Source organism: Conger conger, chromosome 3 (assembly GCF_963514075.1).
Source record: "Conger conger chromosome 3, fConCon1.1, whole genome shotgun sequence".
NCBI classification, from domain to species: domain Eukaryota; kingdom Metazoa; phylum Chordata; class Actinopteri; order Anguilliformes; family Congridae; genus Conger; species Conger conger.
In genome coordinates, this window is record NC_083762.1 from 16,532,233 (window position 1) to 16,556,579 (window position 24,347).

Consider the following 24,347-nt stretch of genomic DNA (forward strand, 5'->3'; position numbering starts at 1 on the left):
AGGATGGCATGGGTTGGATACGTTAAGACTGGGATTCTGGGTTCATTTAGACCGGAAAGGCTGAAGTGGACCAAAATCCTCTTCCCTCTGCGCACATCTGATACCCATCTGATCTTCTCCTTGAAGTGAAATCAGCACAATAATAATCACGTCGAATCGGATGCTTTCAATTACCGCCCCGGATCACATTCCTGAGCGTTCCCGAATCCGACACGCATCCGACACCGAGCCCCGGAGGTTTAGGTCCGACGCTCCCTCGCCCTCTCCGGCACTGCTTTCCCCCACCGCATCACGGGCGAAATAAGAAACACGGAGCTTGTCTAAACACAAAAATCTGATCTGGCCTTTTGTAAAATTATTGTGTGGACAGCTGCCCGAAAAAAGATTTGAAGAATAAATCCAATTTGAGCAATAAAACCCGCTGTCTAAACAAAGAGGATACGCGCTCAGTAACGCCGCTCTCTATCGCAGCTCATGAATTCTGGGACGGTTCTGGTCCGGGCTTAATGGCTTAATTGGCCACATTCCTTTCCACTTATGAGCGCGCCCCCCCTCCCCCTACCCACCCCTCCCCTAAATGCACTGCAGCAGAAAAAAAATTCCTTGACTAAAAGTCCAATGCTTTTCTGTCTCTGATTCTTTGTTGCCAACAACGTGAAATGGATAACTGATTGCACTACACCAGGGACGGGCAAGGCGGGCAGTATCACTTTCTTGGATTTCGGACAAACTTAATTATTAAATTACCCCAATCGTTTATATGATGTCATTTTTAGCCACATGCCGTGATATAAACAGCAGCTGATAAACAATCTTGACTCGTAGCGTTTTATTGTGGTCTATTTCAGGAGTGAATCGGTCACGGTGCATATGGCTAATTAGCTGATTGAGCCAGGGTAACTGGAGTTGCCCAACCCCCGCACTATACAGTGCCAATTAACCAGGAGATCTGACTGGATCTGGCTGGATCTCCTGGTTAATTGGCACTGTATAGTGCAGGGATGGACAACTCCAATTCACTATACAAACGGCCATGCTGGAATAACACAGAAGGCTAATGTAGAGGAAGGCTAATACTAAGGCTAATCATGTGCAGAGGGGTTAAAGTAGAGCATCACCAAAACTGTTTATTACTCCTAAGGAAATTTGTTACTCTATCAGGGCTGCCCAAATTATCGATCAACAAAAAGTAAGGTGTTACATGCATTCATTGGCTTGGTTACATGCATTCATTCATTTGCTGCCATACAGCTCTGTGATGTAATTTCCACAGTGAACTACATTTCCCAGCTACGCAGAGTCATGCTTGCTGAGGGCAGAATGCTTCCTATGTTGAAAAATGGGAACAATATGGCAACACAACATATCTTAGCCGACATCCTTATTTTTGTCTTATTTGACCAGAGGAGAATCCCTTGGTCAGATCAAATCAGAGCAGCAGGTGATAAATGTTTTTTGTAATGATAACATATCATTATTCGGGAAAAGGATGGAGGAAACCAAATTAGGCCAGATTGCTGCCTACCCAGAATGCACTTATGACAGGATTTATGAGCAAAAAAACCACTTCCTTCATAAAAGCACAAACAATGGCATGCCTTAGATCTGCATGAGCCCTCAGGGAAAATGCGAGAAAATAGACCCAGCTGACTGAAAACTTTACCGCCGTTAGAACTGCGGGAAAAAAAGGCTAAATATGTTTTTTAGGACAACACTGCTTCTTCACAAACATCACCAAACAGCACAGAGCGCACAAGCAAAGGGATCTCTGCGGAAATATAGATGAATTCAGAAATGCATTTTTCCTGGAAAAGGTTTTTATTCCCTGTTGGAAAAAGCAGCACGCGCCTTCAATTAACCGGGTCTCATTAGCAGTGATTCATTAATAAATTAAAGCATCTACACTAGATATAAATACAACCCCCCCCCCCACCCCTGCCCCAACTTTAAACAGTACTTTAACACAACAGAGTGCACAGTGCACTACATATTCATCCAGCGTAATGCCATTACGTTCCACTCTGCTAAAATGAGTCGAAATACATGGTTCGATGCTAATGACATCTACAGTATGTGTTTTTCATGAAACCCCTACCCCCACCTGGTCTACCCCCAATGGGCTACGCACAGCATTAACAACATGGCTGCCCATCCAATCACAAGGCTGCTCACCGGCCAATCTGGGCTGAGGAGAAGCACACCGTCAGGGGAATGGGGCTGTCTAATTTATTTCAGGGTAAATAAAGAGGGAAAAAAAAAAAACAATCACTTTAAAAATCACTTGAGGTAATTGAATTGATGTCAGTGAGCGATAGGGCATGGAGAGAGAGAGAGAGAGAGAGAGAGAGAGAGAGAGAGAGAGAGAGAGAGAGAGAGAGAGAGAGAAGAAAAGGAGAGGGAGTAAGAGAGAGATCGAGAAAGAAAGAATGAAAGAATAATGCAAAAGGGAGGGAAAGAGAGAGGTAGAGACAGAGAAAGAAAAAGAGGGAGCGAAAGATAGAGGGTGGGCGAAGATTGATAGAGAGTGGGGTAGAAGAGTATCTTTACAATTAGGTTCAAGATCCAGGGGTTAAAGGACTATATAACCATATTTAAAAAAATATTACAAATAAATGACAAAATAGCCTTGCCCGCCCACACAGCGGTCTTTCTAAGATTCCCCCATTTTCCCCAGTCGTCAGCAAATGCACCTTGGGAGTTCTATTTTTCCATCGTAGTTCGTCAATGTAACCGAGGGACCCAACTAATACTATACACAAACAACATATCTGTCATGGACTGCCCCAACTCATGTCGAAGCTACTAGCCCCTAGTTATCTAAATTACCTCAGACTGAAGAAGATGGATGGGCTCTCGCACTAAAAGAAACCCTCTCCGTAGTCTCAAATTAATGATTTCTTCCTTTCTGTCACTGCCACCATTTAATAAACTCCTACACGCCCGTGTGACAGAAAGCATTGTCGAAGGCGCACACTGCATCGCAGCGTACACATAATTCAGATCTACGGTGTTAGTAAAAGAGCTACTGACATGATTGGAGTCCTGGCGGTCCCCATGTTACGGGCAACCACGGAGCAAACTTAGCATTGATCTACAGTCTGTCGTAAAAGCTCCCAGGGCGGACAAATATAACCAAAACTGTAAACAAAACCACGCGCTGCTGAGTGTTTCAGGATAAACCAAAACAGTGACGTAAGGTTTTCATGCGAAACGCGATGAAAACACACACGCCCACGCAAACACAGGTGCATCGCGTAATCCCGTCGGCATGCTCTGACGCTTGAATTTCACATCGCCTCCAGTTACTCAGCTTAACTCAGCCCAAACACGTAACACGTGTAACACACTTTCTTGGTTCAATGTTCCATCAATATTTGCTTTTTGGTTAAATATTATTATATGCATTTGGAGTCCCTGGGTGGGCATACGCAGGAGTTCTGTGGGCGGACTTCCCGCTCGGATGAGCGAAGCAAACATTACTTCGGTGAGATCACCCCAAGCAGCTTGTTTTGCTGCAGGACGTATTTCATTGGCTGCCGATATTGAGAGGACAGTGATTACAGGCTAATCCTATTGGCCGATAAACCCAGGCACAGGTTAATGCTGCCTGTTAATGCAGGAGGCTACACTTTTAACCGTATACTTTTTTAGGAAGGTTGCTTATAGGGCAGCCTATAACCTAGTGGCTAAGGAGCTTGAACGGGACCTGAGAGATTTGTGGTTCAAGCCCCAGTGTAGCCACAATAAGATCAGCGAGATCAATAAGATCAGTGCAGCTGTCAGGCCCTTGAGCAAGACCCTTAACCCCCACATTGCTCCAGGGGGATTGGCCCCTGCTTAGTCTAATCAACTGTAAGTCGCTAACCTGTAATGTAATGTTAACCATTTGAAGAATAGGATTTTTTGGGTGATGTTTTCATTTTCTCCAGTATTCTAGAACTCCATTGCTTTTATTTACTAGTAGTGATTGTTACATCAGCATTAGAATGTTTGGTTAAGAACACTCTAATGACGAATTTGTGATGTCACACCTTAAAGGGTTTCGTGGTATGAGCTCAGTCCTCATGACTGATCAGCATAGGGGACCGGCTGGGGAGAAGGGGGGGGGGGGGAAGCAGATGAGCATGGGGGGCCTCCCCAATCGGTGTGCTGTTTCTGACTGCTGCACTCAACACCGTTATCACACATTGCTCACATTCACCCTTCCTTTAGAAGTGCAGTGGGAGACTATAGCTGCTATCATGTAGCACCCTATGGTGTTCGCACTCCCTTTGCCTTTTTACAGTGTTTAACAGCATTCCTGCAGACGTGTCCATGAAAGGATCTGCCAGCCTGCTCTGTAAGGGGGGAAAGGGGGGCCTGCAGGACCTGCAGCTGTGCAGGGAGCGAGCTGAACGGGAGGAGCAGAGCGCCCCGCTGCGTTTGGGTGAACGTGCGCGTAAGGTGATCTGAGGTTTCAGAGGGAACCCCAGCAAGGTACTGAGGAGAACCCGTGAGTGCATTCACGAGGACGCACGCGGAAACACGCACGCATGCACGCATATGCGCGCTGTATACGTAGACTTGTGTGCATGTGTTGTGTTGTATGCATGCATTTTGCTGCATGCTCATTTTTGTGTTGTGCATGCATCTGTGTGCATGACGTGTGTTTAGTGTGTTGTACAAGGGTGTGCATTTTCTGTGTCGTATGTACGTGTATTTGTCTTTGTTTTGTGTGGTACAGGTGCGTGCATTGTGTGTGTTGCATGCACAGTTTGTGGAACGTGTGCATATGCATGAGAGTCTGGCTGCCTTCCAGAATGTGTCCAGCACACAGCATTACAGAGATGGATGGGGCTCTGCCTGCATGACGGACAGCTAGCCTGGGTACGGGGCCAGAGCTGTCGCCCAGTCTGTCTGACAGCACGCAACAGGGGCCCTGAGCCTACGAGCCCCACACAGCCTCTGCCTCCTCTCAGTCAGTCAGAACACTCAATAACAGTCAGTCAGAGCTCACAACAACAGTCAGTCAGAACACTCAACAACGGTGAGTCAGAACACTCAACAACAGTCAGTCAGAACACTCAATAACAGTCAGTCAGAACTCACAACAACAGTCAGTCAGAACACTCAACAACAGTCAGTCAGAACATTCAACAACGGTGAGTCAGAACACTCAACAACGGTCAGTCAGAACTCACAACAACAGTCAGTCAGAACACTCAATAACAGTCAGTCAGAACTCACAACAACAGTCAGTCAGAACACTCAACAACAGTCAGTCAGAACATTCAACAACGGTCAGTCAGAACACTCAACAACGGTCAGTCAGAACTCACAACAACAGTCAGTCAGAACACTCAACAACAGTCAGTCAGAACACTCAATAACAGTCAGTCAGAACACTCAACAACAGTCAGTCAGAACACTCAACAACAGTCAGTCAGAACACTCAACAACAGTCAGTCAGAACACTCAACAACAGTCAGTCAGAACACTCAATAACAGTCAGTCAGAACACTCAACAACAGTCAGTCAGAACACTCAATAACAGTCAGTCAGAACACTCAACAACAGTCAGTCAGAACACTCAACAACAGTCAGTCAGAACACTCAACCACAGTCAGTCAGAACACTCAACAACAGTCAGTCAGAACATTCAACAATGGTCAGTCAGAACACTCAACAAGGTCAGTCAGAACACTAAACAACAGTCAGTCAGAACTCACAACAACAGTCAGTCAGAACACTCAACAACAGTGAGTCAGAACACTCAACAACAGTCAGTCAGAACTCACAACAACAGTCAGAACAGTCAGAACTCAGAACAATGGGTGTTTACTGACACAGCCTCTGTCTTCTATCTGTCAGTCAGAACTGACAACAACAGCTTCTGCATGAGCATTTGAATGCAAATATATACTTTACAAGTGTGTACGCATGTATACTACAGTGATATATTACAACATCACTTTCCGATCTTCTGGAAGACGCTCTTATCCAGAGCGATGAGGACGTCGGTGTTGTAAGATTGTGGAATCACCAAGAAGCCACCGGAGCCCATTCACACTGACCGAGTGCATTATTAAAACCCATCAAACTGCAGTTTGTGTTGTAACACAGGAAAGTACGAGGGGAGAAACAAGCTCGTACACAGCTAAACCCGCAGTGGAACATTGCCCAAAAGGAAACCCAAGGAAAGATAGAGAAAAAAGAAAGGATATCTAAAGAGGACTGTGGGAGATCTTTGTTTATATTCGCACAACACACATTTCTGCAGACACAGCATGCTACGCACTCAAAGCTATATTCACGTGCTCACAGGCACAACAAAATGAGCATTTCCTTCAGTTTTCTCCGGAGGATTTTATACATTTCAACCGGGTTTATCTACTTTATGCTCTTTTACTTTTGAGAATACTACCCAACATTTCCACAGAAATTATCATTGTAATTCCTTTTGTTGCGATAAGTAGGTTTTCCTCAGTTGCTGTTTGCCTGTCTTCACCTCCTGCAGTTTGTACTGTTCCTGGTGCATGAAAAACACCAAAACAAGAACATAAAAATGAAAAACAAATAAGTGAATAATGACAGTGCTTGTGTTTCATGAACAAGATGATCTTGCTTCCTGAGCTGTAATCTGCAGGACTGCTGGTGGTGAGTGAGTGGGATTTGAAGCAAAAAAAATAAAAAAGAAGCACTCCAATGAAGCAGGAGAAAAACACAAGTGGTCACTGAAAGGAGTCCCCTTCCTTTCCTACAGCGAGGCGTTCAGCTGGGGCTGCTGGAAGGCTTCCACCGCCGGCTGGCAGTCTCAGGTCCGTTCCCGAGCCTTGCTCCCACGCCAGGAGAAAGTTTATACAGGTTTCAGCGCTGTTTACAGTACAGCAGAACTAATGGCTGAGCCTCGCCACCTGCCTGTAAACTCTCTGCTCCCTTTCTGTCATGATATAACTCCCTTTCCATCATGACATGGCTCCCTTTCCATCATGACATGACACCCTTTCTGTCACGACATGGCTCCCTTTCTGTCACGACATGATACCCTTTCTGTCACAACATAGCATCCTTTCCACCCTTTCTGTCGCAACATGATGCCCTTTCTTTCACAACATAGCACCCTTACCATCAAAACATGACTCCCTTTCGATCACGACAAGGCTCCCTTTCTGTCACAACATGGCTCCGTTTCTGTCACGACATGACACCCTTTCTGTCATGACATTGTATCCTTTCCATCATAACATGACACCCTTTCTGTCGCAACATGATGCCCTTTTTTTCACGACATAGCACCCTTACCATCAAAACATGGCACTCTTTCGATCACAACATGGCTTCCTTTCTGTCATGACGTGACTCCCTTTCCATTACAACATGATACCCTTTCTGTCATGACATAGCACCGTTACCATCAAAACATGGCACTCTTTCGATCACAACATGGCTCCCGTTCTGTCACAACATGACTCCCTTTCGATCATGACTTGGCTCCCTTTCCATTATGACATGACACCCTTTCTGTCATGACGTGGCTCCCTTTCTGTCATGACACACTGCTGCGCTGTCCTGGTGGGCTGCACTCACCCTGATGTGCCTTCCCCAGCTCTCTCATTCAACCAAATACTTGCTGTGTTCTGCTCTGTTCTGCTAACGTTCTGCAGGTGTCAACCTGGGCAATCAATGTGGGTGGGGGATAGTATAGCCAATCAAAAGTACTGTGTGATATTCTATTCCCTTCTAAAGGACTATGTAGCCAATCAGATGTAGGGGATGCTATTATATTTTATTATATTTTAGTGCAGAAACTGGACAGTAAGCATTGAAGTAAAAGTAAGGTTTTTCTGAGTGTGCAGAGGTGAGAGATGCCGAAAGGGAAAGGGATGACAAACCTGTACCATAAACAGAACACTACCATATTCCGATGGCTAACATACAGTAGAGTTAATGAGTGGAAGGCACAGACCTCCTTTAACCCTTGTGATGTGTGATTAGAATGTTCTGAACATTCCAATGCTGATGTAACAATCACTAAAAGGAATGGAAAGATCTAGAGTTCTAGAGCACTCACTAAGAGAATGTTGAAGGACAGAAAGCATTCCAAAAAGAACTGAGTTTTAATTCTGAGTTGAGCAGCAGAGCTTTGTGGCTGCAAGCGTTAAACCCTCTCTGTGAAACCAGATCATTGATTTTACCTGAGTCTGTGCTGAGCTTAGGGTCAAGGCATCTGAAGTTAGAGAGACAGTTCTGGATCAGCAGTGAAGCATTGGTGAGGCAAAAATAACAGAATCTTTCTAAATCCGTCCAATGCTTAACATTTATAATGAATCATATTACTTGCTGTTAGCTTTTCAAAGGAGTGATATGAGTATTCTGCCTCTAGGCCAGATTCTTTTGAATAACAGTGTTCTTTGTCTAAATTTCAGCAAGAAAGATTATCTTCATTTACTTTCATCACAGGTTTGGCAGAATAGACTAAAAACAAGACAAAACAAAAACAGATGAAATTTTGAAATGTTGGGGTGATTACTGTGCGGACAAATGTAACATTATATGTTTCTAAATCCTGAAGACAACATAATTGCCTGTTTTTTAATTTTCCACTTCATTTTCCAATTCCAGTATTTTCTGTTTTTCTATTACAAGATTAGGATTGACAGATACCCAGTTTGCGACCAGATTTTGATCCAGTTTTCAAGTTTTTAGTACAGTCCCAGTTAGTGGTGTGGACAATACAATGTCCAGTCTGAAGAATTTATAGAAAAAATTATAATTATTAATTTCACAACAGAATTCGGAACACCCTGGTGTTTCTGCAGCAGAACTTGGGCAACTGTTTCACAGTATTGTGGCTGTGAAACTGTCCTTTGATGCAGAATTTAAATGGTCTGTTCTTTTAGACCAGAATGTGGGTTGAATTTCGCTGTGTCAGAGCCGAATGTGGGTTGAATCTCACTGTGTTGTAGCAGAATTTAGGTTGTATCTGGCTGTGTCGGAGCAGAATGTGGGTTGAATCTCGCTGTGTTGGACGAGAATTTGGGTTGAAACTTGCTATTGCTATTTCGGAGCAGAATTTGGGTTGAAACTTGCCGTGTTGGAGCAGAATTTGGGTTGAATCTCGCTGTGTTGGAGCAGAATTTGGGTTGAAACTTGCTATTTCGAAGCAGAATTTGGGTTGAAACTTGCTGTGTTGGAGCAGAATTTGGGTTGAATCTCGCTGTGTCGGAGCAGAATTTGGGTTGAATCTCGCTGTGTCGGAGCAGAATTTGGGTTGAAACTTGCTGTGTCAGAGCAGAATGTGGGTTGAATCTCGCTGTGTCGGAGCAGAATTTGGGTTGAAACTTGCTGTATTGGAGCAGAATTTGGGTTGAATCTTGCTGTATTGGAGCAGAATTTAGGTTGAATCTTGCTGTGTTGGAGCAGAATTCGGGAAAACTCACTGTGCCGGACTGATCCCACCACTCGACAGGCCTGGGACGGAGAGTGAGAGATTCACTGGGCGTCTCCAGGCTGCTGCAGCGTGTCTCAGCATAGCGGACCACAGAGACCGCACTGATTAATCCTCAGGAGGAAACCAGGCTAAAGGCTACGGACAGGAACCAAAACTGCTACGCTTGAGTAACACCACAGGCTTCCAGCACCTTCCAGGGTTTCTAGGAAACGTTTTTCGAGGAAGAAATTCCTCTCTGGTACGTGACGTTTTTAATGCCAACTAATATTTCTGGCTTTGGTGAATTTTGTTCAAACAGCATATTTTACATTTCAACACACAATAATAAAAGCCATTGCTACCAAAATAATAAATATACACAACACACAGTGACAAGGTTGCTGTAGTGACTCCGTAGTCTGGCCCGACCTTGAAACGCAGTTATGATGACTTCCGGTGAGAACGAACACCTGGCAAGGTTGCTACAAAGAGTACCAGGTGAGAAATGTGCGCATGCATGTGTGTGCTTATCTATGTGTGTGTGCTCCTGCATATGCGTGCGAACGTGTGTTCGTGAGTCTGTGCAGAAATGTGAGTGGATAACTTTTTGCAGAATGATGCAATAAATAAATAATCACACAAATGGACGGGAGCACTTCAAAATCACCCAAAAACTCCCAGAGTTCTGTGCGCCTGTCTCAGTGCAGATGAGGACACGGTAGGGTGTGGGGTGTGGGCTGTGGGGGTGTGGGATGTGGGGTGTGGGGGCGTGTGGGTTGCGTCTCTCACCAAACACAGCGAAAGGCCCAGAACGCACCGTAAACCTGAAGCTCATTCCCCCCAATCTGTTTATTGGAAAACCGATCTGAAAAACGTGCACGCATTCAAAGAAAGGCTTGAGAGTTGCTACAGACACAACAACAAACACACAGCTCCTCGACTTCCAGGAAAACCAGATTCTGAGTACAAACTCAAGGAGGAAGAATAAACAACGCAGGCCTCATATGAACACAAATATCAGAACCAGGTCCTGTGTCCGGCACACTCTGTGTATGGTAGAGGAGTACTGCGTGTCGTTCCACTGCGAGGGAAATATCCCCTCTGGGAACGGTGAGCGATCGTCCGACACGGCTCTCATGTTTCGGACGGGATAATCCATTCGTCACAGAGCACATGTACGGATGGACGTACGGCATTCCTGTAAGCGCAAACTAGTCTGCGGTTTTCCTGTTTTCCAATGTTTTGAAAAAGGGGTGAGGAGGTGAGAGTTTCGCAAAGCGTTTCCCAAATTCAGCCACTTTTATCCCAAAAGGCCAGACCATAGAATAAACTACAGAACCGGGCGGATGAGGTCCAATTCACATAGGATCGGCTGCACGGCCGTGATCGTTGTAGTACACATGGTAGATAGGCCAAGTCTGTAAATAATATGGTCAGGAACTACAGTACCCAGACAGATACAAATTCAACAGTCCTAGATGAAAGTACAAAATACAACAAGGGGCTAAAGATTGAGACAAGTGAAAACAAGTGACTATAGGTTCGGATTTCACTTTCTGAACCTGGATTTTACACCTCAGGTGGCAACAGCCCAAGAACTACACTAACCGAAAAAAAGCTCAGCGTTTTAAGTGAGGTCCCACTGCAGGGATAAGAAGGGTGTCGTAAATAAGTGGCTGCATGATGTCACAGAGAAAGAGGAAGTGTGGGGGGGGTGGAAGGACATCCAGCCGGTCACACAAAGCCCTTCCCTTTTTCATTAAAATCTATCGGCTTCCAATTAATTTTCGGGCATTTGAGCCTTTAAAAATATGAAACGGGAGGCTTTGATTGGCGATAACTGCCTAATTAACCTGTGGCCCCGCGGTGGTGTTTTAGAGCCGGGGTGTAAAAGGTCGTCATCAGCACCTAACGCCGTTCCACAGGCTAAGGCTACGCGCCAAAACCACTGAATCTTCAGCTCTAATGAAAAATGCTGAGAGTCTTTTATGGAAAGGGCAATAAACAAGCATTAACTGTGCATCAGGAGAGAGAGAGAGAGAGAGAGGGGGGGGAGGGGGGAGAGAAGAGGAAGAGAGCGATAGATTAACACTCCCGTATGGAGGGAGGCTCTAATGGTAAAGGTGAAAGGTAGACAGATCTGCTGAAGCTGGGGTTTACCATCGTATTTTCTGTGCTATAGAATTACGCAATATACAGTATAAATCATACACTGGCTCAGAGGGACATGCAGGGGAGCTGGCTAGAATGTGTGTGTGTGTATGTGTGTGTGTCTGTGTTTGATTGTATGTGTGTGTGTGTGTGTGTTTGAGGGAGAGTGTGTGTGTGTACGTGTGCGCATGTGTGTGTCTGAGGAAGTGTGTGTGTGTATATGTGTGCACCTAAATTTGGGTGGATACCAAATCAAGTCCCCAAGACACACTGACATTTCAAGCACTGAAAACCCAAGATCTGAACCCCAAAAAGAGCCCCCTCAGTCAGCTGGTCGTGAGACTCACTGACCAACTAATACCTACTGAGTTAGCTGGATAACTGCACTGACTAAAACCCATAAAGCAGGATTACTCAGTTAGCTGGATAACTGCACTGACTAAAACCCATAAAGCAGGATTACTCAGTTAGCTGGATAACTGCACTGACTAAAACCCATAAAGCAGGATTACTCAGTTAGCTGGATAAATGTGCTGAGTAAAACCCACAAAGCAGGATTACTCAGTTAGCTGGATAACTGCGCTGACTAAAACCCACAAAGCAGGATTACTCAGTTAGCTGGATAACTGCACTGACAAAACCCACAAAGCAGGATGACTGAGTTAGCTGGATAACTGCACTGACAAAACCCACAAAGCAGGATGACTGAGTTAGCTGGATAACTGCACTGACTAAAACCCACAAAGCAGGATGACTGAGTTAGCTGGATAACTGCACTGACTAAAACCCACAAAGCAGGATTACTCAGTTAGCTGGATAACTGCACTGACAAAACCCACAAAGCAGGATTACTCAGTTAGCTGGATAACTGCACTGACTAAATCCCACAAAGCAGGATGACTGATTTAGCTGGATAAATGTGCTGAGTAAAACCCACAAAGCAGGATTACTGAGTTAGCTGGAGTAACTGTACTGACTAAAACCCAGAACAGCTCTTTTTAATAGTCCATGTTCCAGATTGGAGAGGGCTCAGGGATTTACTCAGCAAACTCACAGATCTTGCTTGGTGAAAAACCCTACAGCACTGCTTTACAATTACAAATGAAAGAAACCCAAATAAACAAACAAACAAAAGATGGCTATCTGGAACATTGGAATAATCAAAGCAAGACAAAAAAACAAACTTAATTGCGAGTTGGCCCAAAATGGAGAGTACAATCTGGCAGAGTGTCTCTCCACTGTCAGAGACACAAAACAGAGACAGATGCAGCCCCTGAGAAGGCTCAGAGACCACACCTCAGCCATTGAAAAGGGTGCCCAAAGGAATGCGTATGCGGCCACCGCAAGACAGGAGAGGCAGACACAGAGCTGAAAAATATTCAGACATAACAGAAACCTTCTTTAATAAGATATCAAAATTCCAAAGAAAATTCCCCTCCCTGACATGTGAACAAAAGCTTCAACTCCTCCTGTAGCTCAACCTGCCACAACCTGAGGGACAGTGAGTACAACTTGAACAATAAAGGATCACTGTATACTGGACACATACTAGTACATTGAAATAAAAGTGTATATTTAATAGTTTATGCATGCTATATTACTGTTTTTATTCACGCCATTATTGGTTTTTTTTTTATATAGTTACAATGATTGGCCTTATTATAAAGCTTTGGCAATATGTATTATGAAATATATCATGCCATTACATTACAGCTATTTAGCTGACACCTATCCAAAACTACTTACAGCTGATTAGACTAAGCAAAGGCCAATTCCCCCTGGAGCAATGTGGGGTTAAGGACCGTGCTCAAAGGCCCAACAGCTGCACTGATCTTACTGCGGCTATACTGGGGCTTGAACTACCAACCTTCCAGGTCCTAGTCAAGCAGCTTAGCCACTAGGCTATAGGCTGCCTCACAATGGCAATAAAGTATTTGAACTGAGATATAAGAGAGAGAGTAAGAGAGTATATTTAGAAACAGCAAGGGAGAGAGAGAGAGAGCATGTGAGAGAGAAGGAGAGTACGGGAGAGAGACAGAGAGACAGAGAGAGAAAGAAAAGAGTAAGACAGCGAGTGAGAGCAGGCTAGCTCTGGCTAACCCGAGCCACATGTGGTCCCCACCGCTCCGCGCACCAGAGATGCAATCTGCACACGCGAGTGCCCCGTGTTTACATGTCCCCGGCCGTGTCGCACGCGTGAGGGGGTGCAGGCTGCGCGTAAACACGGAGACGCATCTGGCCGCGTCGCTATCGGCGACGGCGGAGGAGGAGGCCTCCAGTCACGATCCGGGGCGGCGGGCCAGAGGGGAGGGACACCGCCGTCGCCACGGAGACGAGCCGCTGCAGGACGGGTAAACGCCGCGCTAACGGTGCCGCGGGAGGGCGGGGCGTTATTTACACACAAAATGGCGGAAGGGAGGGGGAGGGGTCGGACAGAAAGAGGAGAGGAACATGTCCGAAACCGGACGAGGCGAGGGGAGAGGTTGAGCTCAGCGTGACAGTTATCAGAAGGGCTTTTTTGGGTCTGTTTTTTCCTCTCCGTCAGACGGTCGGTCTGCCAGATGCGCCTGGTCTTGCCCGTCGCGATCATTAGGGGGAATAGAAATCAAAAGAGCGGACGGATTGCGCAACAGATACACAAACAGAACTTCCTGGAAGGGGGGGCGGGGGCGTGGGTGCTGTGCGCAGAGGGACGTGGGGGTGGCTGATGACAGGATGGGGGGGGGGGGATCTCTCCAGGCCCAGGATGACACGCGGTCCCTGTCAGAGGTGGAGAGTCACTCTGAGAGGTACAGGTACTGCGAACATTCACCACCATCCCCGGGTGTGAGGTTCTGCATACGGTGAACAATTACGTTACATTACATTACTTTTATCCGAAGCGACTTACAGTTGATTAGACTAAGCAGGAGACAGTCCTCCCCTGGAGCGATGCAGGGTTAAGGGCCTCGCTCAAGGGCCCAACGGCTGCGTGGATCTTATTATGGCTACACCACCATGCTGCTGCCGTAGTCTGCTGATCTAGAAGGCCAGGGGCTTTAATGGGCCAGGAGGCATGCCCCAGTCCCCCAGCTAAGGAGGAAGACGAGACACATGAGCGGGGGCAGTAGGACAAACAAAAAGAGGAGGGAGAATAGGAGGAGGAGAAGGAGGAGGAGAAGAAGAACAACAACAACCCTCTCTCTATGCCAGGGGTGCCCAGTCATGGGCTGAGGCAGACTTTCATTACACTCATTTCTTCAACAAGAGAGGAGGGTGTTCATTAGTGAAATCAGCTGGTGCAGTGATTGGTCGGAATGAAAACGTGCGTACTTACGGCCCTGCGTGGCGCATGACTGGGCACCCCTGCTGTACACCGTGTGCTTAAAGGTATTTGATGGAGACAAGGCCTGGCACTCGACCCCGGGAGTATAAATCTCCACACCGTGACGGATTCATAGTAAGATAATTCCTAAGCCAAATACTCACTTACACTGCACCCTCGTTAAAGGTAAATTATGTGTTCTAAAAGTCTCTTTTGATTGATTTCACGTTTTGTTTTTTTTATATTTTGAAAGAGAATAAGAGTTTGAAATGGCTCGGAGGAGCCTCAGGTGATTATTGCACCGGAGAACTGGCCAGGCCAGCTCCCACTTGGCTAAAGTAAGATCAGTGCTGCCGCTGGGCCCTTGAGCAAGGCCCTTAACCCCACATTGCGCCAGGGAGGATTGCACCCTGCTCAGACTAATTAACTTGAGATGTGAAGGCAGCCCATCACAGAACATCCCGATCTCTCACCTGGGCTGGCTCCAGAGAGGGACACTGTTTAAAGGCCGCTGCATCTGCTTCGTTGCATCTCGATATCGCTACTATTTTGCCACCTAGTGGCATCATAATGGTATTGCAGTTACCTTGGGGGAGAGGCCCATTCAGGGAATTGAGAAGTGAGCTACATTGGTGTTTCTAGGACTTCATTCAAACATATTTACAATAATGTTTAGAAGAAAAATCAGAAATGTGAGCTGTCACTAGCGGAGGGTGCCTGGTTGTCCATGACTTATTATTATGATTATGAGTATGATTATTCTTTAAAAAGATTTTTTTGCAAATACCACCTTGAAATCTTGGCTTGGAGTAGGTTCTACTCATTACACATTACAATATTTACATCTATGATATGAATCCAGGCTGGCCCCTCTCAACCCACTCTTTAAGGTTATTTTGCTCTATGGGGTTTGATTTCTCCCAAACAATGAGCACTCACTGGCCAGCGCTTCCCCTCCGACATCAGCCTCTAAATCTGCTCTGAGCTGCTCCGGAGGCTAAAGGCTAAAGGCTAGCCATTACCCTGCATGCACTGCCTGACCGCTGCAGGGCGGCGTGAACCAGCCCATCTGACTCCATTTTCTCCTGCCTGTCCCCCCTGGCCAATTGTGATGGATTACATCATTTATTTGCTTGGCAGACTCTACAATCAAACGATGACACGGGAGCACCAAGCTCATATACACACACAAACACACGCAGACGCAGACACAGACACGGACAAGCACACACACAAACACACACACACACACACACACACACCACACACACACACACACAAACACACGCAGACACAGACACGGACAAGCCCACACACACAAACACACACACACACCACACACACAGACACAAACACACATACACACACAAACAAACACACACAGACATGGACAAGCACACACAGACACGGACAAGCACACACACAGACACACAGACACAGACATGAACAAGCACACACACACAAACACACACACACACCACACACACAGACACAAACACACATACACACAGACACAGACATGAACAAGCACACACACACATACACAGACACAGACACAAACGCACATACACACAGACACACACAGACACAGACATGAACAAGCACACACACACACACACGGAGGAGGGGTGGGGGGTGTACATGAATCTCCCTGAGTGACGACCAGCTCGGGGAGCTGCTCTGTGACCCCCCCTCCCCCCACAGAGCCCCCCCCCCGCTCGATGCCATCGATCCCCTTACAGGTACTTTACACTCAGCCTCCTATGCACCTGATGTCTAAAAAAAGATTTCTAGCTCCATCTCAACGCAGTTAATCTGCCCGTTTGTGTTGTCGGAGCGAGGGAGGGAGGGAGGGAGGGGTTGTCAGCAGTTTGAATACGAGAGAGAGAGAGAGAGAGAGAGTGAGGGAGAGAGAATACATACTAGTATACACTCTATGTCTGCTTTATTTTACAGTTTTTTACAATCGTTTTCACACTTGTCTCAATTCCATGTCCACTTCTTCAAAACTCTTCACACAGTGTGCTTTTGAAACGCACACCTGAGCACATCAGTTAACCTTTGGTGCAAAATGCACTTCAACCACCAAAACACTTCATATTTCACCCAAAAATGACTCATGCTGCCATAACTATAGCTTATGCTTTCTCCCATAAGACTACTTTGTCAATGAATGTTCAATGAACTACAAAGCACAAAAAACTTTTTGTTTTTGCCAAATACATATATTATGTGTTTCTATTTCCTCTATTTTTGCATATGCAATACTTCAAGCCAAGCAGCTAAAGAAACTCTTGATCTGTCGGTTTGCCTCTCACAATAGACAGCATGACTGAATGTGGTAAATTTACAGTAAACTGTAAATTAATAAATTTTTTACAGCTTTTTTTTTTTTTACAATCGTCTTCACACTTGTCTCAATACCATGTCCGCTTTTTCAAAACAATTAACACATTCATCATATAAATAGACTATGTGATCTAAACTGTGTATACTTTAGCATTGCTTTGATACAAAAGGCATCCAATCACCCCTTCTTCCAAAATTCATGAATATCTCTCCCATATTCTGGGTTTCAGATACAGTAAAACATTCATTCATTTACAGTTTACTGTAAATTTACCACACTCAGTCATGACATCTATTGTGAGAGGCAAACCAACAGATTAAAAGTTTCTTTAGCTGCTTGGCATGAAGTATTTGTATACGCAACAATAGAGGAAAGGGAAACACATAATATATGTATTTAGCAATGCTCCAAGTTGTTTGTGCTTTGTAGTTCATTGTGGTTTGGTGGTTGAAGTGCATTTTGCACCAAAGGTTAACTGATGTGCTCAGGTGCTTGTTTCAAAAGCACACTGTGTGAAGAGTTTTGAAGAAGTGGACATGGTATTGAGTGTGAAAACAGTTGTAAAAAACTGTGCTGTATCGGAAACCCAGAATAACAATTTGTATTGTGTAATGTAAAACAATATGTGATAAAGAAACAAATCACAAAAGCAACAGTATTCGTCAGGGGGTTTACTGCATTTTGCCATTTGTTCTCACAGTGCAATATACTGTAATTCAGAAAAGAACTACATTACAACTCAAAATACATTACAATCAATAACAAATGCATACCAAATAGCAATATTTCCACTATATACAGTAATTAGCACATATATTGTCTGCTTATCAGTATCAGAAGTTGGCCTGGCCCATCCATCCTGTCCTCTGCATTTGGCCATAGATTTTCATCATCGTCACACAGAATGTTGCCATACACCAAGGAAAAAGCACATATAAAGCAGTAATAGTGCAAAAATCTCTTCAGTGACTACATCTATATTTTCCCTATATACATGCATTTCAATGCAAGTATGACCACTTTTGTATAGATAGTAACAAGGCTGCAAGCAAAAAAAACTGAATTTACTTTCTGCTAAAATCAGAATGATCTGTCTTATTGTATGATTTCTTATTATCACACTTTGGCAATATGTATTGAAAAATATGTTATGCCAATAAAGTATTTTGAAATTGAAATTTTAAATTGAGAGAGAGACATGGTCCTGCTGGGTAAAGGTTGGGTGTGTGACGTGTGATTTTGACAAAAGGCTTGATACCCTGGTGGCACAAAAGTGTGCAAAAATGGTAATAATAATAATAATTATTTGTTCTTTAGCAGCATCCAAAGTGATTTAGACTAAGCAGGTGACAATCCCCCCTGGAGCAATGCGGGTTAAGGGCCTTGCTGAAGGGTCCAACAGCTGCACGGATTAACATGGCTACTTTATCAAGGGGGCTTAAACCACCAACCTTCTGGGTCATGTACTATACCTTAGCCACTAGGCTACAGGCTTCCCACACTGTCGGGGCACACAAGCTTGTCACTGGGACAAAGGGTACTCTCATCACACCCTGTACCATTTTATAATAGTATTCTATGGTACCAGTGAGGGAATATTGTATCTTAATTTAAACAGGCCCCTAAAGCAGCCCTTCTCTGACATCCATCCATCCATCCATCCATCATCACCCGCTTATCCGGAGTCGGGTCGCGGTGGCAGTAGGCAAAGCCGGGTATTCCAGGCGTCCCTCTCCCCAGCAACGCATTCCAGCTCCTCCTGGGGGATCCCGAGGCGTTCCCAGGCCAGGAGAGAGATATAATCTCTCCAGCGGGCTCTGGGTCTCCCTCGGGGTCTCCGCCCAGTTGGACGAGCCCGGAAAACCTCCAAAGGGAGGCGCCCGGGAGGCATCCTGATCAGATGCCCGAACCACCTCAATTGGCTCCTTTCGACGCGAAGGAGCAGCGGCTCTACTCCGAGCTCCCTCCGGATGTCCGAGCTCCTCACACTATCTCTAAGGCTGAGCCCGGCCACCCTACGGAGGAAGGTGGTCGGGGTGACAGTGTAATGGAATTGAAAGTACATTGGTGGTTTGGGTGCACATGTACACATTTAGTACACATGTATGGACTGTAGGTGTGGGCTTTGCACAAAGAAAGTGAAAGAGGTGTTTGATTTGCAGAGGTGGACAGAGATAAATATGCCCATTGGTGCTGTACACCACACTGTAAATGTGAAGTCAGACAAATGTAAAATTATAAGGAAACTTTCTTCTTTCTTCAAAAAGTTTTTTTTTTTGAAAAACTCAACTTTCGGGTCGAAAAGTCGACCTAAATCAAAGTTCTGAGAAAAACCAAGCGATCAAGTTCAGTGAATTTCTGCATCATGGAACTAACACCAATAAAAAATGTTGAGAGAATACTTTCACTTAATGTTTATGTAGCTTTCACTTTTGAGTGGGTCTGACAGATGTAAAGAACAGATTCAGTGAACACAAACATTGTGGCACAACTAAACATAAACAACGCTAAAGTGGGGCCAAGTCAGTTATTTCAGCTTCCAGAAAATGTTTCCAAGATGGATATGCTAGGGGGTTCACACCACCACTCCAGTGAAGCAAAGCCCCCACTTTCCTTCATGTCTCACACCCCACCCCGACACCACCTCCACCCAAAAACAATTCCTGTTTCAATCATCCAAAAATCAGGAATCCTCTGAGCCCCCCCCCTGAGGACTAATATTGTACTGCAACTTCTCCCCATCTCACCTCACCTTACCCCCCAAACCCTCAGTCAGGCCTGGACCCATACGCAGAACATTGCTCCCTTCTAGCTGCCTGATCTACCAGCAAAAAGTACACCACCAGCTTTCAACTCTTTGGTTTTGGTTTTTTGGAATGTTGTTGTTTCTTCAACATTCTAAGTCAGTGTTCTAGAACTCCACTGCCTTCAGTTATCAGTAGTGATTGTGACATCAGCATTAGAATGTTCAGTTAAGCACATTCCACTCACATTATACACCAAATTAATATAAATACGCTTTCCAGACACATGCAGGTACACAAATCAACGGAATACCATCACCACAACAGGCCACTCACTTTTTGTGTTTTATGTTTTACATGCCTTTCTGAGAACAGTAAAGAGGGGGACAGTCCTCCCAGGAACAATGTGGGGTTAAGGGCCTTCCTCACAAGCCCAACAGCTGCACAGATCTTAGCCAGTTTCATGGAGAAGCAGTCGCTCTTTTGCCAATTGGCAGACGCTCCTATCCAAAACTAGAACACAGACTGAAGTAAAAAGCGCTGTTCTGGGTTTTACTCAGCGCAGTTATTCAGCAAACTCACTGATCCTGCTTTGTGAAATGACATCTGGGTCTGAACCTCCCAAAATATCAGTAAGAGAGGTAAAAAACTCCCCAGGGGGAGGAATCTGCAGAGGAAGCCATCTTAGGGGGAAAGCCTGTGTTTCACTGGTCTGCTTTCAGCTGAAAACGGTGTGTCTACTGCACTGCTGAACACCGGGCTGTACTGCATTTCACACTCTATCTATCCCATGTGAGAGCCATATAACTCCTTCATAAGCACTACATAGCACATTCATGAACACTACATTAGCATTCCCAAGTGCTTATGTCAACAACCGACAAAAGGATCTTATTCCAGTTCATTTAATCTCTCATGGTGAGGTCGCTTGCTGCACCAATGTTGACATAACACACCACATGACTAAGCACCATAATTTGCGATTATTGACTTCAGCTCTCATGAATGCTCATGCAGTGCTTATGAATGCGCTATGTAGCGCCCATGAAGGAGTTACATATCTGTAGAAGCCTCCAATAAATGTATAACCCACATTTCTACATTTTTAACACATCGAGCACAATTTCTACCTGAGTTTCAGGATAGTCCAGGCTTGCACCTTTTTGACTGTTCATCCGAATCAGCACTTTCAGATTGCGATGACTGCTTTCAGTACATCCAGAGCTATTTAATAATACAATAAAATACAGGTATAGACCTGCAAAAATGTGGCACTTCTGTCTTCATTCTGCTTTTTGACAAGCCCCCCCTGCCTCCCCCCCTCCTCTGTGACCTCTCACCCATGACCTCTGACCCTCACACCCTTGCTCGGACTCTCCCACACCACGTCTTCTCGTCGTTCCTCAACTCCCAGTGTCTTCCGAATTAAAATTCCTGAGCTTCCAAAGCACAGTCACATAGCACCTCTGATTTTGGGGTGGTTTCCCCGGTTACAGATGGATTCCGTCCCAGGTGCAACTCACAAACGCTGAGGGACAGTAGATTGATTTACGGGGTAGGGGGAGGGGTCACATGACCATAACAGGGGCAGGGAGGTAGACAGCACAGACTACCAAAAAAATACAACCTTAATATACAAAAAGAAGAAAAAAATGATTGTCCCCCAAAAGGCCCTGTGGAGTCAGACTTGGGGACCCCCACCTAAGGGGGGTTAGATCAGCTGATATCAGTTGTCGTGGCGACAGGAGAAGTAGCAGGAGACACTGTCCCTTCAGTGAGCCGACTATCGATGCAACATTCATACCCAAGTCCAAGCTCTTTTAAATCATTTTATTGTATTGAAACACTACTAAACACAGATTGTGTGCTGACCTAGTTTATTTCTGGCTGCTGTTTGGGCCAGTGCCAGAGGTTTCTTTGATGTCTCCTCGCTCTCTGATTTTATTTTGTGCAGCGTCCTTACCAAAATGATCAGGACGCCGCTTTGCTTACGTTCTATAAACCGCCCTGCCCATTTCCTCTTTCATACGGGCCCATTATTCACCGCCCGAGAAGGGCACGCACTCGCAGAGGAGAGAGAAAGCGAGAGAGGGAGAGTAAGGGAGAGGGAGGAAGAGAGGGGGAGAGAGGGAGATGGAGAGAGGGAGGGAGAGAGGGGGAGAGAGAGAGGGGGAGAGTAAGGAGAGGGAGGGGGAGAGGGGGAGAGAGGGAGATGGAGAGAGGGAGAGAGAGAGGGGGAGAGTAAGGGAGAGGGAGGGAGAGAGGGGGAGGGAGAGAGAGGGAGAGACAGGGGAGAGAGAGAGGGGGACAGAAAGAGAGAGAGGGGAAGGAGAGGGAGAGAGACAGGGGGAGAGAGAGGAGAAGAGAAAGAGAGAGAGGGGAGGGAGAGGGAGAGAGACAGGGGGAGAGAGAGAGGAGGAGAGTAAGGGAGAGGGAGGGAGAGAGGGAGAGAGGGAGAGAGATGGGGGAGAGAGAGAGGGAGACAGGGGGAGAGAGAGGGGGAGGGAGATGGAGAGAGAGACAGGGGGAGGCAGAGGGAGAGAGAGGAGGAGAGAGGTTGAGAGATGAGCGAAGGAGAGAAGAGGAGAGAGGGAAAGAGAGATAGGGGTGGAGAGGAAGAGAGAGGGAGATAAAGGGGGGAAGAGAAGGAGGGAGTCTCCTGCATCAGTGAATGTAACACACGGTGACTGCTTGCTTATTTGGTCGCGGTATAAAGGTAGATCCACCCCCCCCCCCCCTCCCCCCGCACACGCCCCCCCCCCCCCCCCCCCGCGCGTGGCCCCGGTCCCCGTCTCTGAGAGGGCGCTGAGAGGAGACGGGCACACGAGCGAGGAGAACATATGAAAGCAGCGACGCTTTCTCCAGAGCCAGCGCACAACAGCCCTCCCCTGCGCCATAAGAAGAAGAAGAAGAAAAAAAAGAAAACGTGAGTGATTACTTCCAGATCTCCCCGGGCCGGCACGGACGGGAAAACGCCATCTCTCCCCCACCGGGGGGGGGGAGAGGGAACCCCCTTCACCGCGGCCCTCCCCCTCCCCCTCCCCCCGGCCATCGCCCGGGCTGCTGTTTCTCTCCGTTAGCCTTAGCGCTGCGCTAATCCTCCAGCGATGTTCGCCTCGGTCCCGCCCTGCGATCCTCTGCTTTAACCTTCATTTGACAATCAAAACCGCCGCCTTTCACCGAAAAGCAAGTCTGTCTTAGCAAGCGCTTTAGCCTTGTGCTAAAACGACGAGACTTCAAATCTTTTTATTCTCTCGAATAGAAAATATTCGCTTTTTTTGTATGTCAATTGAAATTGTCCTAACCCTTCGGCAAATCTTGAAATGAGTCAAACTGTCTCAGTGTCTCACCTCTCAGACAAGCTTTTAGTCCTATTTAAAAAAAACGTAGGCTAATAGACATAAGATCTTAAGGCTAAATATCAGAACCTGTTTCGATTGCCTTTGTGCAGTGTTTTAGCTGTGTGCGGCTGTGGTGTTAATATCAGCACTGACTCCACACAGCAATAAACAGGGAGAGGTTTCCCTCCGCTCTGGGGAAGGGAGGGGGTAGTGTTGCAGCACAGAAGAGCCTCCTCGCTGTAAAAAGAAAAAGAGATTCATGCCTTGTTCCAGGCGAGAGAGTATGGTGGGGAGCCCCTGAACGTGATTGGCTGTCCCTGTGGAAAGTGCAGCTGATTGGTCGCTCTTTTCCGAGCAGTCAGTGAACCAGGACCGTGCTTAAATGGGTGTGAAACAGCTGCCTCTGCAACACTGCCATAGTGCAGCCTTAGTGTACACACACACACACACACACACACACACACAGCTGCCTCTGCAACACTGCCATAGTGCAGCCTTAGTGTACACACACACACACACACACACACACACACACACACACACACAGCTGCCTCTGAAACACTGCAATGGTGCAGCCTTAGTGGACACACACACATACACACACACACAGACACACACCACTGCAGCACACCACTGCAATACTGCAGCTACACACAAAAGCACAGCTAGGGCCACAGTAGTTACACAGAAACAGATATCCTCTTTATAGTGGTTACATATAGTATATAGCACAGAACACATGCTACTACACACATGCACGCACATGTGCGCGCGCACACAAACACACACACACACACACACACACGCACCCAAAAACACTGAGGCTGCACTCACAAAATTAGCATATACGATAAGCCTGCAGATACAGAAGTGTAGCGATATTGTGGCAAGATTCATGCAGAACATAATATACACTGTAGCAGAAATGGCAACTACTACACCTTTACACCAAACACTACACACACTGCACCACACAATGAGCCTTACTACTACACCTTTACACCAAACACTACACACACTGCACCACACAATGAGCCTTACTCCTACA

General features: G+C 46.0%; 1 protein-coding gene across 3 annotated transcripts in view; it reads right to left on the reverse strand.

Annotated features, from left to right (window-relative positions):
* Nucleotides 1-24,347, reverse strand: part of LOC133124034 (pro-neuregulin-2, membrane-bound isoform-like) — a 137,788-nt gene that overhangs the window by 36,727 nt on the left and 76,714 nt on the right. The window lies entirely within an intron of this gene.